This window comes from Lactuca sativa, chromosome 2 (assembly GCF_002870075.4).
Source record: "Lactuca sativa cultivar Salinas chromosome 2, Lsat_Salinas_v11, whole genome shotgun sequence".
In the NCBI taxonomy this organism is placed as follows: Eukaryota; Viridiplantae; Streptophyta; class Magnoliopsida; order Asterales; family Asteraceae; genus Lactuca; species Lactuca sativa.
In genome coordinates, this window is record NC_056624.2 from 197711084 (window position 1) to 197726734 (window position 15651).

Genomic DNA, 15651 nt, shown 5'->3' on the forward strand with positions numbered 1-15651 from the left:
AAAATTAGTTATAAAACAAGAAGGCACGCATTCAATCCAGGTACAAGAAGATGATGCTGTTTATTGTCTAATAAATGCAATAGTAAAACATTTTATAGGAACACCACAAAATCATCAAGAAAGAAATAAAGGATTAATAATGAAAAATGCCCCACGCTAACCCATTTTAGATGGTATAAAGCTGTTTTCTTGGCAAAAATCATGCTTCGAAATGGTGCTAATAATTCATTCTGGAAAGAAAAATTTATCAGCGGTTTGCCCCCTCTTTTCGCCGAAAGAATTAGAAATAGAATTTCATCACGTCATGGAGGAACAATTCCTTATGATCAATATACATATGGTGATATCATATCAGAATGCACAAGTGAAGGCTTGTCATTGTGTAATGATCTAAATCTTAAAGCCTAACTTAAGAAACAGGGACTTAGAAGTAGAAAAGAATTGGCTCAATTTTGTGATCAATTTGCTTTTGATATACCAAAAAGACCAGCCCCCACAAAAAATAAAAAGATATACACAGAAAACACTAAAACGTACAAAAGGAAAAAAGGAAAAGGTTTAAAGGAGAACCTAATAAATTTGAAAGAAGAAAATCTAAAAAGGTATTTAAGGATATAGTTTGTAACAATTGTGGTAAAAAAGGTCACTACGCAAATAACTGTTGGTCTAAAAGAAAGAATGATTATAAGAAAAAGATCCAAGAACTATAAATTGATGAAGATATCAAAAGAAAAGTATGTGAGCTAATAGAAAACAGTGACGATGAATCCTCGACAGATTACCCAGATAGTGAGAGTCTTGATATCATCTCAGAAAGTTCAGATAGTAACACTGATAATAGTTCTGAGTGTGTAGAATGTAGTAATAAGATTGATTATTGTTACTAGAGCATAATCGTCGAGGATAATCATCCACTCAGTCTAAAAGGTCACTACGCGAATCTTAAAGCCCGACTTAAGAAACAGGGACTTAGAAGTAGAAAAGAATTGGGTCAATTTTGTGATTCTATAACGCCCGTAGATCCGGGTTAGTCAATTTAGAGACGATGAGCATAAAAAATGACTTTTTGATGGAAGATTATTTAGAAGGATTAATTTTAACCAAGTTGTAGTATATGTCACAAGGTTTCCGTGCATATAAAGAACGCCAGAAATCCGAGTTATAACGAAGAAGTTATGATGTGTCGAAGTTTCGCGACAAAACCGGCGCGACCCAGCGCGACGTAAATAGTGAATTTAAGGTAGATAGATATCTATCCTTAGTGATCTAAACGAGAGTCGAAGATGTCTTTGATAGTAGTCCAATGATAAAAAGACAGACGAATTGAATATAAACAAATATTTCTTTTGAAAAAGTTTTAAAAAATACACCTTATATTATATGTAGAATTAATTGTTTAATTATTACTATACGTATAAAACTAACACTCGAATTGTTAGGACGTCTCATTTATAAAGTTGATCTATAAGGGATATAATGAATCTGTCTATAAAATAATAGTTAAATGGATATACACTATCACCCACTGCTTTCCTGGAAGAAAATTAAAATAAAAAAAAGTGATATTTTTTAAAATGTTATAAATCAATAGGTTATTTTTGGATCATTTTACGTATAATAAAAGTTAGCAAAATAAATTTTAACTTTTCCAAAACATGCTCGGTCAATGGGAATTTTCAGGCAACAAACGGCATTTTCGCCTAAAAAGCCTTATACCAACCACGACTAGAGCGTAACCATAACAAATGATAATCATCCACGAGATGCATGTCATTAAACACCTTACATTAACAGAATCCCAATACCATTGACTTTTAGAGACACTTGGGGTTACTATTCTAGCCTACACACATGGCTCTGATACCAAAATGCATTAGGATCGAATTTCCCAAAATAGAAAACTTACTAAATAAAAGTGTTTTTTTTTATTTCAGTGTAGACAGATGATTTAATTAACTAATACTTTATTAACACAACATAAACATAGTACATAAACGATTACAAAATTCAAAGAAAAGAAAACTTACAATTTGGATCCATGGGTATGAGATCCTTACACACTTCTATGATATTGAAAACTTCTACAACTCCAAACACACAAACACTTCAAACACACAGACAATACTAAAGGAATTTAAGGAGAGATATGAGAATTTTTCGGATGCCTTCTTCAAATGAGCAAGGCTCTATTTATAGGCAGTCTTCGGACTTGAAACCCGGACTTCAACATCAATTATGTCTTGGAAAATGGTTTTGTTTTCTTTTGATAGAAAAGTCATTTGGTTTTATTATTTCAGTCAGATTCCCTGAAAAATGACTGCAGAGATTCCACTTAATTTGCAGAGATTCCATCTTCTACCAAGGGTAGTATTAGTCCCCATGTACCCCCTATATATACATATTGCATAAAGAGCTTGGTGACAGGAACAACCACTGATTTCCCCGAGGATGCATAATTCCCAACACCATGCCTTGTTCACTCATTATACGCTTCTGGGCACCAAGTGATGGTAGTCCGCCATGGCCTATCTGTTGGAATAGTGTCTAAGGCTGCAACTATATTAGGCAAGTATTTGACCCGGTTGTGCATGGTCCTTTTGGGTTGCCTTCACCATAGCAACTTGATAAGATGATTTATTACGAGAGAGTAAATATTATTAATATATTATGAGAATAATATATTTGTTATTTGATTAATATAAGTCATAGAATTAATTAGAATTAATTTGGTGACTTAAAGAGATTAATTAAATAAAGGGGTATAAACTGTCAATTGTTTGATAGTTAAGCTTTAGACTGTAAATCCATATGGATATGGTAAGGACGAATTCTAAGAGTTTTAGGATAGCTAAAATCGTCCATATAGATATCTAAGGAATGGATTTGGATAGCCTTAAGAGAAGATTATCCAATTAGGGTTTAGGTTGTAACCCTTAAGGAGTCTACAAGTATAAATAGACCCCGTGGCATAAGGAAATCGGTACCTTCTCCAAAAGCAAGAGAACCCTGGCCGATTTCCTCCCCTCTCCTCTCTCCTAAATTATCTTCCTTGCTATTGGTGTTTGTAAGCCATTAGAGGAGTGACATTTGTGACTCTAGAAGCTCCAAGACCTCAAGATCAACAAGGAACTCAAAGGTATGATTCTAGATCTGTTTCAATGCTGTTATTTAATCTAATTAGTCATTAGAAGTCTTGGATTCAAAGCATGTTTAATTAGAAAGCCTAGATCCAAGCATTAGGGTTTTGCATGCGCACATAGGAAAGTTCTTATGGCTAAAACCCATCAGTGGTATCAGAGCCTAGCTTGGTTTTCTTTAAATTGTTGCTTGATTAAATGAAACAAACCTGCAAAATTCGATCTTTAGGTTTCAGAGTCATGGACTCGGCGAGTTCCAAGGTGGACTCGGCGAGTAGGCCTGACTCGGCGAGTCCCCTTGTGCACTCGGCGAGTCCAGGCGTCAGGAATGGCCAGATTCAGGATTTTTTCATAATTATCTTATGGAAACTTACCTTGATCATAATAGATCAATCTAAATCCGATTTTTTGATATATATGACTATTATCTTGATCTAGTTAAAGGTATTTATCAACTAATAAAATATTTAATTTCCTTATATGATAATTAATTAATTATTTTAATTATTTATGTAATTATCTTTCAAAGAAATCTTGAATAAAATCAAATATAGATAATTAGGATATTAATTGTTAATTGGAATTATTTGTTATTTGATCCTCCATGTTTTAAATGTTTAAAACTTGCCCTCAAGTTTTGAAATTTATATTTGTGATTAAAAGTTTTAATTTAGACAACTTGAATTTCAAACCCTAGATTTTAAAAGGTTTTAAAATACAACCCTATACTAATATGATATTACTAGAATAATATATATATGTATAACTAAATGCTAGTCTTACCGTTAGTAGGCCTCATTCACGAAGCCGATCTATAAGGTGGGTATAAGGTTGCGGCCTATAAAATGGCGCTTAATGGGTGTACACTCACACCCACCGCTTGCTTGATTGGTGGAGGGTCGTTAGCCGAACGGGTAGGATAGGGAAACCTCATCCTCTCATTAAAAGTATAATAAGTGATACAAAGTAACTACACATTTTTAAAATTTCCCAATCTTAGTTACTTTAGGAAAAGTGAATTGATGCAATCCCATGAAATTACACCTTGCACCCTTGCTAAGAAGTTAGTGGAGCGTGTGTGGTTTACCGGCACATTAATTGGTTCTAAGCAAAGGTGGCAAAGGGTGATTCATTGTTTATCATAGTTCGATGGAGCGTGTGTGGTTTACCGGCACATCGAATAGGTGATCGTTACAATGAAGGCACCATGTGAATTTGCATGGTAATTCACACCTGCTTTGTGATCCTCGGTATCCCAGTCACAAACAAGAGGGGCATATCGAGATTTAAACATGCCATTGAATAGTTTCAATGAATCTCATCCGAACCTAGGAATTCTCAAAAAACACTTAGGACTAATAGTTTAAGTTTTGTGGTGGAGAATTAGTGAATCGTCATTCACTTACCTTCAATTTATTTGCATGTTAGATTACGGCATCCCTTTTCTAGTATGTAAATGTTATTGTTGGATCCTAGCCCTAATTTTTCTTATTGGGTGATAATTAGGGATTCTTATTCTAATCTATCTTTGTCCTTTCTAATTGTAGATGTCGAACGCAAACAACGTTGTTGCTAGTTCTTTCACGTTGATGAGCCTTTGCCAAAAGGTCACCTTCGATGGAACGAACTTTAGCGAATGGATAAGATACATTCGCACCATTGCTCGCTATGAGGATAAGGAGTATGTCCTCGATGAGAAGCTCGAGAAAATCAACCCCGAAATCGCTACTCCCGCCGAAATCACCGCTTTTGAGACTCATGAGCGATATGCAACGAAGGTACATTGCATCATGATCGCTACCATGAACTCCGAATTCCAAAAGTCCTACGAGGACATGTACCCGTACGAAATGCACCAAGACTTATTGGAGAGATACCACCAAAACGCGAGACAAGAGCGTTATGAGATTTTCACCAACATGATTTCCGCTAAAATGGGTCATGGAGAATCTCTTACCGTGCACCTGCAAAAGATACAAAGGTATGTCGACCGCCTTCGCAAGTTAAATGTTGACTTCGGTGAAGACTTGGCAATCGATATGGTGCTTCACTCTTTGCCTCCGATGTACAACCAATTTAGGATGACCTACCACATGAACAAAGAAGAGGTCACCCTAAGCAAACTCCAAGGTCTCTTGAGGGTCGCTGAGAGCAACTTCAAGGACAAGTCTGTTGCACCTACTCCCAATCCGCCCACTGCTCCTGTCTTGGCTATTGGTCAAGGAAAGGGAAAGAAGAGGAAAGCTTCATCGAAGAACTATCGCAAGGTGAAAGCCCGAGATGGTGCCTCTTCTAGTGGGACCAAAGTTGATCCCGCTAAGCCCTGCTCCAACCCAAAGGAGGCAGAGTGCCACCACTGCCACAAGATAGGACATTGGAAGAGAAGCTGCCCGGATTACCTGCAAGCAATCAAAGAGGGAAAGATCAAGCCATCTTTCGCAGGTATATACACAATCAAATCTAACGATTCTAATCATGCTATTTCTTGGGTTCTTGATACCGGTTGTGGTTATCACATTTGTTCTAATGTGCAGGGACTAAGAAGAAGTAGGGATGTGGAGCAAGGAAGGATCAATCTAATCATGGGGAACAGAAGATCGTCGCCTGTGACCAAGATTGGAGTGTATTCTTTAGTGCTTAGGAATAGTTTCGTTTTAGATTTGAACAATTGTTGCTATTCGCCAGAAATGGCTAGAAACATCATTTCATTTCATGGTTTATATAGACAAGGATTTAGATTTTCTTTTAATAATGAGAATGGTTCTATTTTGGCTTATCTAAATGGTGTCTTTTACTTTGAAGCTATACCATGTAATGGAATATATGAAACTGTTATGATTGTTGATAACTTAGGAAATGATGTTTTAAATATTGATTCTTCCACTAGTATGGATAAAGCATCCTTGTGGCATTGTCGTCTTGGACATGTCAACAAGAAACGCATAGCCCAACTCCAAAAGGATGGAGTGTTGGAGTCATTCGACCTTAGGGAAGATGACACATGCGAGTCTTGTTTGCTTGGAAAGATGACTAAGTCACCCTTCACGAGTACATGTGAAAGGGGCGAGGGTCTATTGGACCTAATACATACCGATGTATGTGGACCGTTTAGATCAACCACGAAGGATGGGAACCGCTTCTTGAATTCCACGATTATCTCAAGGAGTGTGGAATAGTTTCACAATTGACGCCTCCTAGGACACCGCAGTTGAATGGTGTAGCAGAAAGGCGCAATCGAACCTTATTGGATATGGTTCGCTCTATGATGAGTCGTGCTTCACTACCTATCTCTTTTTGGGGGTATGCCTTAGAGACTTCCGCCCATATCCTTAACCGAGTCCCTACTAAGAAGGTTGCCAAAACACCTCACGAGATGTGGACAGGGAAAGCTCCCTCGTTGGCACATATCAAGGTTTGGGGTTGCGAGGCTTTCGTAAGACGAGATACTCACGACAAGCTCGAACCTCGAAGTGAGCGATGTATTTTCATCGGCTACCCGCAGACATCCTTTGGATATCTCTTCTATAGACCGAAGGACAATGTTGTCTTTGTTGCGAGGAGAGGAGTTTTCCGAGAGCGAGAACTCATAAGCCAAGGAGACAGTGGGAGGCAAATCGAACTTGAAGAGATTCAAGAATCGATAGATGAAGGAACCTCTACCGCTGGCACTCAACCCGAGGAGGAAACTCCGGTTGAACCGATTGACGAATCCTTACCTCTTAGACGTTCCGATAGAGTTAGAGTTCATCCCCAGTTTTATGGTTTTCATATTACTACTGAAGGGGACACGTATATTAGTGATGGTACACTAATAAAGCTTGATGAACCTAATAGCTATAAGGAAGCCATGGCAGGCCCGGAGTCTGCAAAGTGGAAAGAGGCAATGGATAGCGAGATCCAATCCATGTATGATAACCAAGTTTGGAATTTGGTTGATTATGTGCCCGGACGTAAGACCGTTGGGTGCAAATGGATCTTCAAGAAGAAGACCGACGTGGATGGAAACGTACACACATATAAAGCGCGATTGGTTGCGAAGGGCTTTACTCAAACTCCCGGAGTTGACTATGATGAGACCTTCTCACCAGTTGCAAAGATTAAATCTATTAGAGTGATGCTAGCTATTGCCGCATTTCATGATTATGAGATTTGGTAAATGGATGTCAAGACCGCTTTCCTTAATGGAAAATTGGTTGAGGATGTTTACATGGCTCAGCCAGAGGGGTTTGTGGATCCGAAGCATCCAAATAGAGTGTGAAAGCTTGAGAAGTCCATTTATGGAATTAAGCAAGCGTCTCGCAGATGGAATCTATGCTTCGATGAGAAAGTCAAAGAGTTTGGATTTGTACGAAGCGAAGATGAGTCTTGTGTATATGTCAAAGCCAGTGGGAGTATAGTAAGCTTCCTCGTTCTATATGTCGATGACATATTACTCATAGGAAACGACATCCCGACTTTGCAGGAAATCAAGTCCTGGCTCGGGAAGTGCTTCGCTATGAAGGACCTCGGAGAGGCTTCTTACATTTTGGGAATAAGGATAGTAAGAGAAAGAAGTAAGAGACTAATTGGACTTAGTCAAAATACTTACTTAGAGAAAGTGCTAAAACGTTTTAGTATGGAAAACTCAAAGAAGGGAGAACTACCGATACAAAGTAATGCCAAATTGAGTAAGACTCAAAGTCCGAGTACCGAAGCTGAGATAGCGGAAATGAGTCGAGTACCATACGCTTCCGCAGTTGGCTCAATCATGTACGTTATGACTTGTACTCGCCCTGATGTAGCCTTCGCTTTGAGCATGGTTAGCAGATATCAAGGGAATCCTGGCAAAGCACATTGGATTGCGGTGAAGAACATCCTTAAGTACCTTCGGAGGACGAAGGAATGGTTCTTAGTCCTCGGAGGGAGTGATGACTTGAAGGTGCGAGGGTATAGTTGATGGGTTTTAGCCATAAGAACTTTCCTATGTGCGCATGCAAAACCCTAATGCTTGGATCTAGGCTTTCTAATAAACATGCTTTGAATCCAAGACTTCTAATTGCTAATTAGGTTAAATAACAACATTGAAACAGATCTAGAATCATACCTTTGAGTTCCTTGTTGATCTTGAGGTCTTGGAGCTTCTAGAGTCACAAATGTCACTCCTCTAATGGCTTACAAACACCAATAGCAATAAGAATGATTTGGGAGAGAGGAGAGGGAGGGATTTCGACCAGAGGTTCCTTACTTTAGGTCAAGTGTCGAATTCCCTATGCCATGGGGTCTATTTATACTTGTAGACTCCTTAAGGGTTACAACCTAAACTCTAATTGGATAATCTTCTCTTAAGGCTATCCAAATCCATTCCTAGATAACCCTTTGGACGATTTGAGCTATCCTAACACTCTTAGAATTCGTCCAAAGCATATCTTAATGGATTTACAGTCTAAAGCTTAACTATCAAACAATTGACAGTTTATACCCCTTTATTTAATTAATCTCTTTAAGTCACCAAATTAATTCTAATTAATTCTATGACTTATATTAATCAAATAACAATATATTATTCCCATAATATATTAATAATATTTACTCTCTCTTAATAAATCATCCTATCAAGTTGCTATGGTGAAGGCAACCCAAAAGGACCATGCACAACCGGATCAAATACTTGCCTAATATAGTTACAGCCTTAGACACTATTCCAACAGTCTCCCACTTGGATAAGTCTAGTAACTATACAAGTACAATTCGGTTTGCAATCGTAGCTCTCAAAGACGCTGTCAACTCTGATCTAATCAATCTTGTCCTTTAGATAAGGGAACGTACAGTCCTCTGTTAGATATCATGCTGACAATCCTATGGAATGGTTAGTCACGCATTTAGGTTTCTCGATCTCTGATTTATTTGACATAGAACTTAATCGAACACATCAATTCAGTTCTGACCGGGCCCGGCACATAAGTCAAATCAAATCATCGAGCGGCCGAGATATCGCTTTTACCTTCTTAGATAAAATTTACAGATAAACTTCGACTTATATGCATTTACTTATTCATTAACCAACAATACACAACAATGCGTTTTATAACACCAAGTTACTGATGCGTTTTCGCATTATCAATGTACAACCAATTAACAAATAACAAACCATATATCTAGGTTTTAAGACTATATGATATTATCGTCTTGCGATCACCCTTTTATATCTTATTCCATAAGGTGATTCCAGCAAGCGCGGGTTTATTCCAATGCTCAAAACTAGTTCATAAGCACTCATGAACGTTGCAGCAACCCTTTGCTATGTGTAACACCATTTAGACATTCTACACACCAATTCATGACAATCTTCATTCATATCTACTTCCAACATATGAACGATTGTGGACCATTTGAACAATTCGATTATTCCTAATAAACTCAATTATTCTGGAAGTCAAAACATGCAAAGTGAAACAATAGCTAAACAATTAACATAAGATAGTAACTTTACTCATAAATAAAACTCCTTTATTTATTCATCAAATGTCAATTATTCATCAAATGTCAATTACATTTATCTATCAGCTACAGTTTCTTGCTTGGAACTCTTCCATGTCACTGCTCCTCCATTTAGGGTAAAGACCCAGCCCGACTGCGAACGGTAGTTGTCCCTGTCGGTCTGAAAGCTGGCGTCACTATACCCTCGCACCTTCAAGTCATCACTCCCTCCGAGGACTAAGAGCCATTCTTTCGTCCTCCGAAGGTACTTAAGGATGTTTTTCACCGCAATCCAATGTGCTTTGCCAGGATTCCCTTGATATCTGCTAACCATGCTCAAAGCGAAGGGTACATCAGGGCGAGTACAAGTCATAACGTACGTGATTGAGCCAACTGCGGAAGCGTATGGTACTCGACTCATTTCCGCTATCTCAGCTTCGGTACTCGGACTTTGAGTCTTACTCAATTTGGCATTACTTTGTATCGGTAGTTCTCCCTTCTTTGAGTTTTCCATACTAAAACGTTTTAGCACTTTCTCTAAGTAAGTATTTTGACTAAGTCCAATTAGTCTCTTACTTCTTTCTCTTACTATCCTTATTCCCAAAATGTAAGAAGCCTCTCCGAGGTCCTTCATAGCGAAGCACTTCCCGAGCCAGGACTTGATTTCCTGCAAAGTCGGGATGTCGTTTCCTATGAGTAATATGTCATCGACATATAGAACGAGGAAGCTTACTATACTCCCACTGGCTTTGACATATACACAAGACTCATCTTCGCTTCGTACAAATCCAAACTCTTTGACTTTCTCATCGAAGCATAGATTCCATCTGCGAGACGCTTGCTTAAGTCCATAAATGGACTTCTCAAGCTTACACACTCTATTCGGACGCTTCGGATCCACAAACCCCTCGGGCTGAGCCATGTAAACATCCTCAGCCAACTTTCCGTTAAGGAAGGCGGTCTTGACATCCATTTGCCAAATCTCATAATCATGAAATGCGGCAATAGCTAGCATCACTCTAATAGATTTAATCTTCGCAACTGGTGAGAAGGTCTCATCATAGTCAACTCCGGGAGTTTGAGTAAAGCCCTTCGCAACCAATCGCGCTTTATATGTGTGTACGTTCCCATCCACGTCGGTCTTCTTCTTGAAGATCCATTTGCACCCAACGGTCTTGCGTCCGGGCACGTGATCAACCAAATTCCAAACTTGGTTATCATACATGGATTGGATCTCGCTATCCATTGCCTCTTTCCACTTTACAGACTCCGGGCCTGCCATGGCTTCCTTATAGCTATTAGGTTCATCAAGGTTTACTAGTGTACCATCACTAATATACGTGTCCCCTTCGGTAGTAATATGAAAGCCATAAAACTGGGGATGAACTCTAACTCTATCGGAACGTCTAAGAGGTAAGGATTCGTCAATCGGTTCAACCGGAGTTTCCTCCTCGGGTTGAGTGCCAGCGGTAGAGGTTCCTTCATCTATCGACTCTTGAATCTCTTCAAGCTCGATTTGCCTCCCACTGTCTCCTTGGCTTATGAGTTCTCGCTCTCGGAAAACTCCTCTCCTCGCAACGAAGACCACATTGTCCTTCGGTCTATAGAAGAGATATCCAAAGGATGTCTGCGGGTAGCCGATGAAAATACATCGCTCACTTCGAGGTTCAAGCTTGTCGTGAGTATCTCGTCTTACGAAAGCCTCGCAACCCCAAACCTTGATATGTGCCAACGAGGGAGCTTTCCCTGTCCACATCTCGTGAGGTGTTTTGGCAACCTTCTTAGTAGGGACTCGGTTAAGGATATGGGCGGCAGTCTCTAAGGCATACCCCCAAAAAGAGATTGGTAGCGAAGCACGACTCATCATAGAGCGAACCATATCCAATAAGGTTCGATTACGCCTTTCTGCCACACCATTCAACTGCGGTGTCCTAGGAGGCGTCAATTGCGAAACTATTCCACACTCCTTGAGATAATCGTGGAATTCAAGACTTAGGTACTCTCCTCCTCGATCGGATCGAAGCATCTTGATTTTCCTGCCCAATTGATTCTCCACTTCATTCTTGAACTCTTTGAACTTTTCAAAGGTGTCTGACTTTTGCTTGATTAAGTAGATATACCCATATCTACTATAGTCATCGGTAAAAGTCACATAGAAGCGGTTCCCATCCTTCGTGGTTGATCTAAACGGTCCACATACATCGGTATGTATTAGGTCCAATAGACCCTCGCCCCTTTCACATGTACTTGTGAAGGGCGACTTAGTCATCTTTCCAAGCAAACAAGACTCGCATGTGTCATCTTCCCTAAGGTCGAATGACTCCAACACTCCATCCTTTTGGAGTTAGGCTATGCGTTTCTTGTTGACATGTCCAAGACGACAATGCCATAAGGATGCTTTATCCATACTAGTGGAAGAATCAATATTCAAAACATCATTTCCTAAGTTATCAACAATCATAACGGTTTCATATATTCCATTACATGGTATAGCTTCAAAGTAAAAGACACCATTTAGATAAGCCAAAATATAACCATTCTCATTATTAAAAGAAAATCTAAATCCTTGTCTATATAAACCATGAAACGAAATGATGTTTCTTGCCATTTCTGGCGAATAGCAACAATTGTTCAAATCTAAAACTAAACTATTTCTAAGCACTAAGGAATACACTCCAATCTTGGTCACAGGCGACGATCTTCTGTTCCCCATGATTAGATTGATCCTTCCTTGCTCCACATCCTTACTTCTTCTTAGTCCCTGCACATTAGAACAAATGTGATAACCACAACCTGTATCAAGAACCCAAGAAATAGCATGATTAGAATCGTTAGATTTGATTGTATATATACCTGCGAAAGATGGCTTGATCTTTCCTTCTTTGATAGCTTGCAGGTAATTCGGGCAGCTTCTCTTCCAATGTCCTATCTTGTGGCAGTGGTGGCACTCTGCCTCCTTCGGGTTAGAGCAGGGCTTGGCGGGATCAACTTTGGTCCCACTAGAAGAGGCACCATCTCGGGCTTTCACCTTGCGATAGTTCTTCGATGAAGCTTTCCTCTTCTTTCCCTTCCGTTGTCCAATAGCCAAGACAGGAGCAACGGGCGGATTGGGAGTAGGTGCAACAGACTTGTCTTTGAAGTTGCTCTCAGCAACCCTCAAGAGACCTTGGAGCTTGCTTAGGGTGACCTCTTCTTTGTTCATGTGGTAGGTCATCCTAAATTGATTGTACATCGGAGGCAAAGAGTGAAGCACCATGTCGATCGCCAAATCCTCACCGAAGTCAACATTTAACTTGCGAAGGCGGTCGACATACCTTTGCATCTTTTGCAAGTGCACGGTAAGAGATTCTCCACGACCCATCTTCGCGGAAATCATGTTAGTGAAAATCTCGTACCTCTCTTGTCTCGCGTTTTGGTGGTACCTCTCCAGTAAGTCTTGGTGCATCTCGTACGGGTACATGTCCTCGTAGGACTTTTGGAATTCGGAGTTGATGGTGGCGATCATGATGCAATGTACCTTCGTTGCATCTCGCTCATGAGTTTCAAAGGCGGTGATTTCGGCTGGAGTAGCGATTTCGGTGTTGATTTGCTCGAGCTTCTCATCAAGGACATACTCTTTGTCCTCATAGCGAGCAATGGTGCGAATGTATCTTATCCATTCGCTAAAGTTCGTTCCATCGAAGGTGACCTTTTGGCAAAGGCTCATCAACGTGAAAGAACTAGCAGCAGCGTTGTTTGCGTTCGACATCTATAATTAGAAAAGGACAAAGATAGATTAGAATAAGAATCCCTAATTATCACCCAATAAGAAAAATTAGGGCTAGGATCCAACAATAACATTTACATATTAGAAAAGGGATGCCGTAATCTAACATGGAAATAAATTGAAGGTAAGTGAATGACGATTCACTAATTCTCCATCACAAAAACCTAAACTATTAGTCCTAAGTGTTTTTGAGAATTCCTAGGTTCGGATGAGATTCATTGAAACTATTCAATGGCATGTTTAAATCTCGATATGCCCCTCTTGTTTGTGACTGGGATGCCGAGGATCACAAAGCGGGTGTGAATTACCATGCAAATTCACATGGTGCCTTCATTGTAACGATCACCTATTCGATGTGCCGGTAAACCACACACGCTCCATCGAACTATGATAAACAATGAATCACCCTTTGCCACCTTCGCTTAGAACCAATTAGTGTGCCGGTAAACCACACACGCTCCACTAACATCTTAGCAAGGTGCAAAGTGTAATTTCATGGGATTGCATCAATTCACTTTTCCTAAAGTAACTAGGATTGGGAAATTTTAAAAATATGTGTAGTTACTTTATATTTCTTATTATACTTTTAATGAGAGGATGAGGTTGCCCTATCCTACCCGTTCGGCTAACGACCCTCCACCAATCAAGCAAGCGGTGGGTGTGAGTGTACACCCATTAAGCGCCATTTTATAGGCCGCAACCTTATATCCACCTTATAGATTGGCTTCGTGAATGAGGCCTACTAACGGTAAGACTAGCATTTAGTTATACATATATATTATACTAGTAATATCATATTGGTATAGGGTTGTATTTTAAAACTTTTAAAATCTAGGGTTTTGAAATTTAAGTTGTCTAAATTAAACTTTTAATCACAAATACAAATTTCAAAACTTGAGGGCAAGTTTTAAACATTTAAAACATGGAGGGTCAAATAACAAATAATTCCAATTAACAATTAATATCCTAATTATCTATATATGATTTATTCAAGATTTCTTTTTAAGATAATTACCAAAATAATTAATTAATTATCATATAAGGAAATTAAATATTTTATTATAAGATAAATATCTTTAATTAGATCAAGATTGCAGTTATATTTATCATAAAAACGAATTAACATTGATCTAATTAGTTTATGGAAAGTTTAGATAAGATAATTACAAAGAAATCCCGAATCTGGTCATTCCTGACGCCTGGACTCGCCGAGTGCACAAGGGGACTCGCCGAGTCAGGCCTACTCGCCGAGTCCACCTTGGGACTCGCCGAGTCAGTGACTCAGAAACTTAAAATCGAATTTTGCAGGTTTGTTTCAGTTAATCAAGCAACAATTTAAAGAAAACCAAGCTAGGCTCTGATACCACTGATGGGTTTTAGCCATAAGAACTTTCCTATGTGCGCATGCAAAACCCTAATGCTTGGATCTAGGCTTTCTAATAAACATGCTTTGAATCCAAGACTTCTAATTGCTAATTAGGTTAAATAACAACATTGAAACAGATCTAGAATCATACCTTTGAGTTCCTTGTTGATCTTGAGGTCTTGGAGCTTCTAGAGTCACAAATGTCACTCCTCTAATGGCTTACAAACACCAATAGCAATAAGAATGATTTGGGAGAGAGGAGAGGGAGGGATTTCGACCAGAGGTTCCTTACTTTAGGTCAAGTGTCGAATTCCCTATGCCATGGGGTCTATTTATACTTGTAGACTCCTTAAGGGTTACAACCTAAACTCTAATTGGATAATCTTCTCTTAAGGCTATCCAAATCCATTCCTAGATAACCCTTTGGACGATTTGAGCTATCCTAACACTCTTAGAATTCGTCCAAAGCATATCTTAATGGATTTACAGTCTAAAGCTTAACTATCAAACAATTGACAGTTTATACCCCTTTATTTAATTAATCTCTTTAAGTCACCAAATTAATTCTAATTAATTCTATGACTTATATTAATCAAATAACAATATATTATTCCCATAATATATTAATAATATTTACTCTCTCTTAATAAATCATCCTATCAAGTTGCTATGGTGAAGGCAACCCAAAAGGACCATGCACAACCGGATCAAATACTTGCCTAATATAGTTACAGCCTTAGACACTATTCCAACAATAGTGACGCCAATTTTCAAACCGACAGGGACAATTACCGTTCGCAGTCGGGCTGGGTCTTTACCCTAAATGGAGGAGCAGTGACATGGAAGAGTTCCAAGCAGGAAACCGTAGCTGATTCAACGTGCGAATCAGAGTACATTGCAGCGAGCGAAGCGTCAAAGGAGGCAAT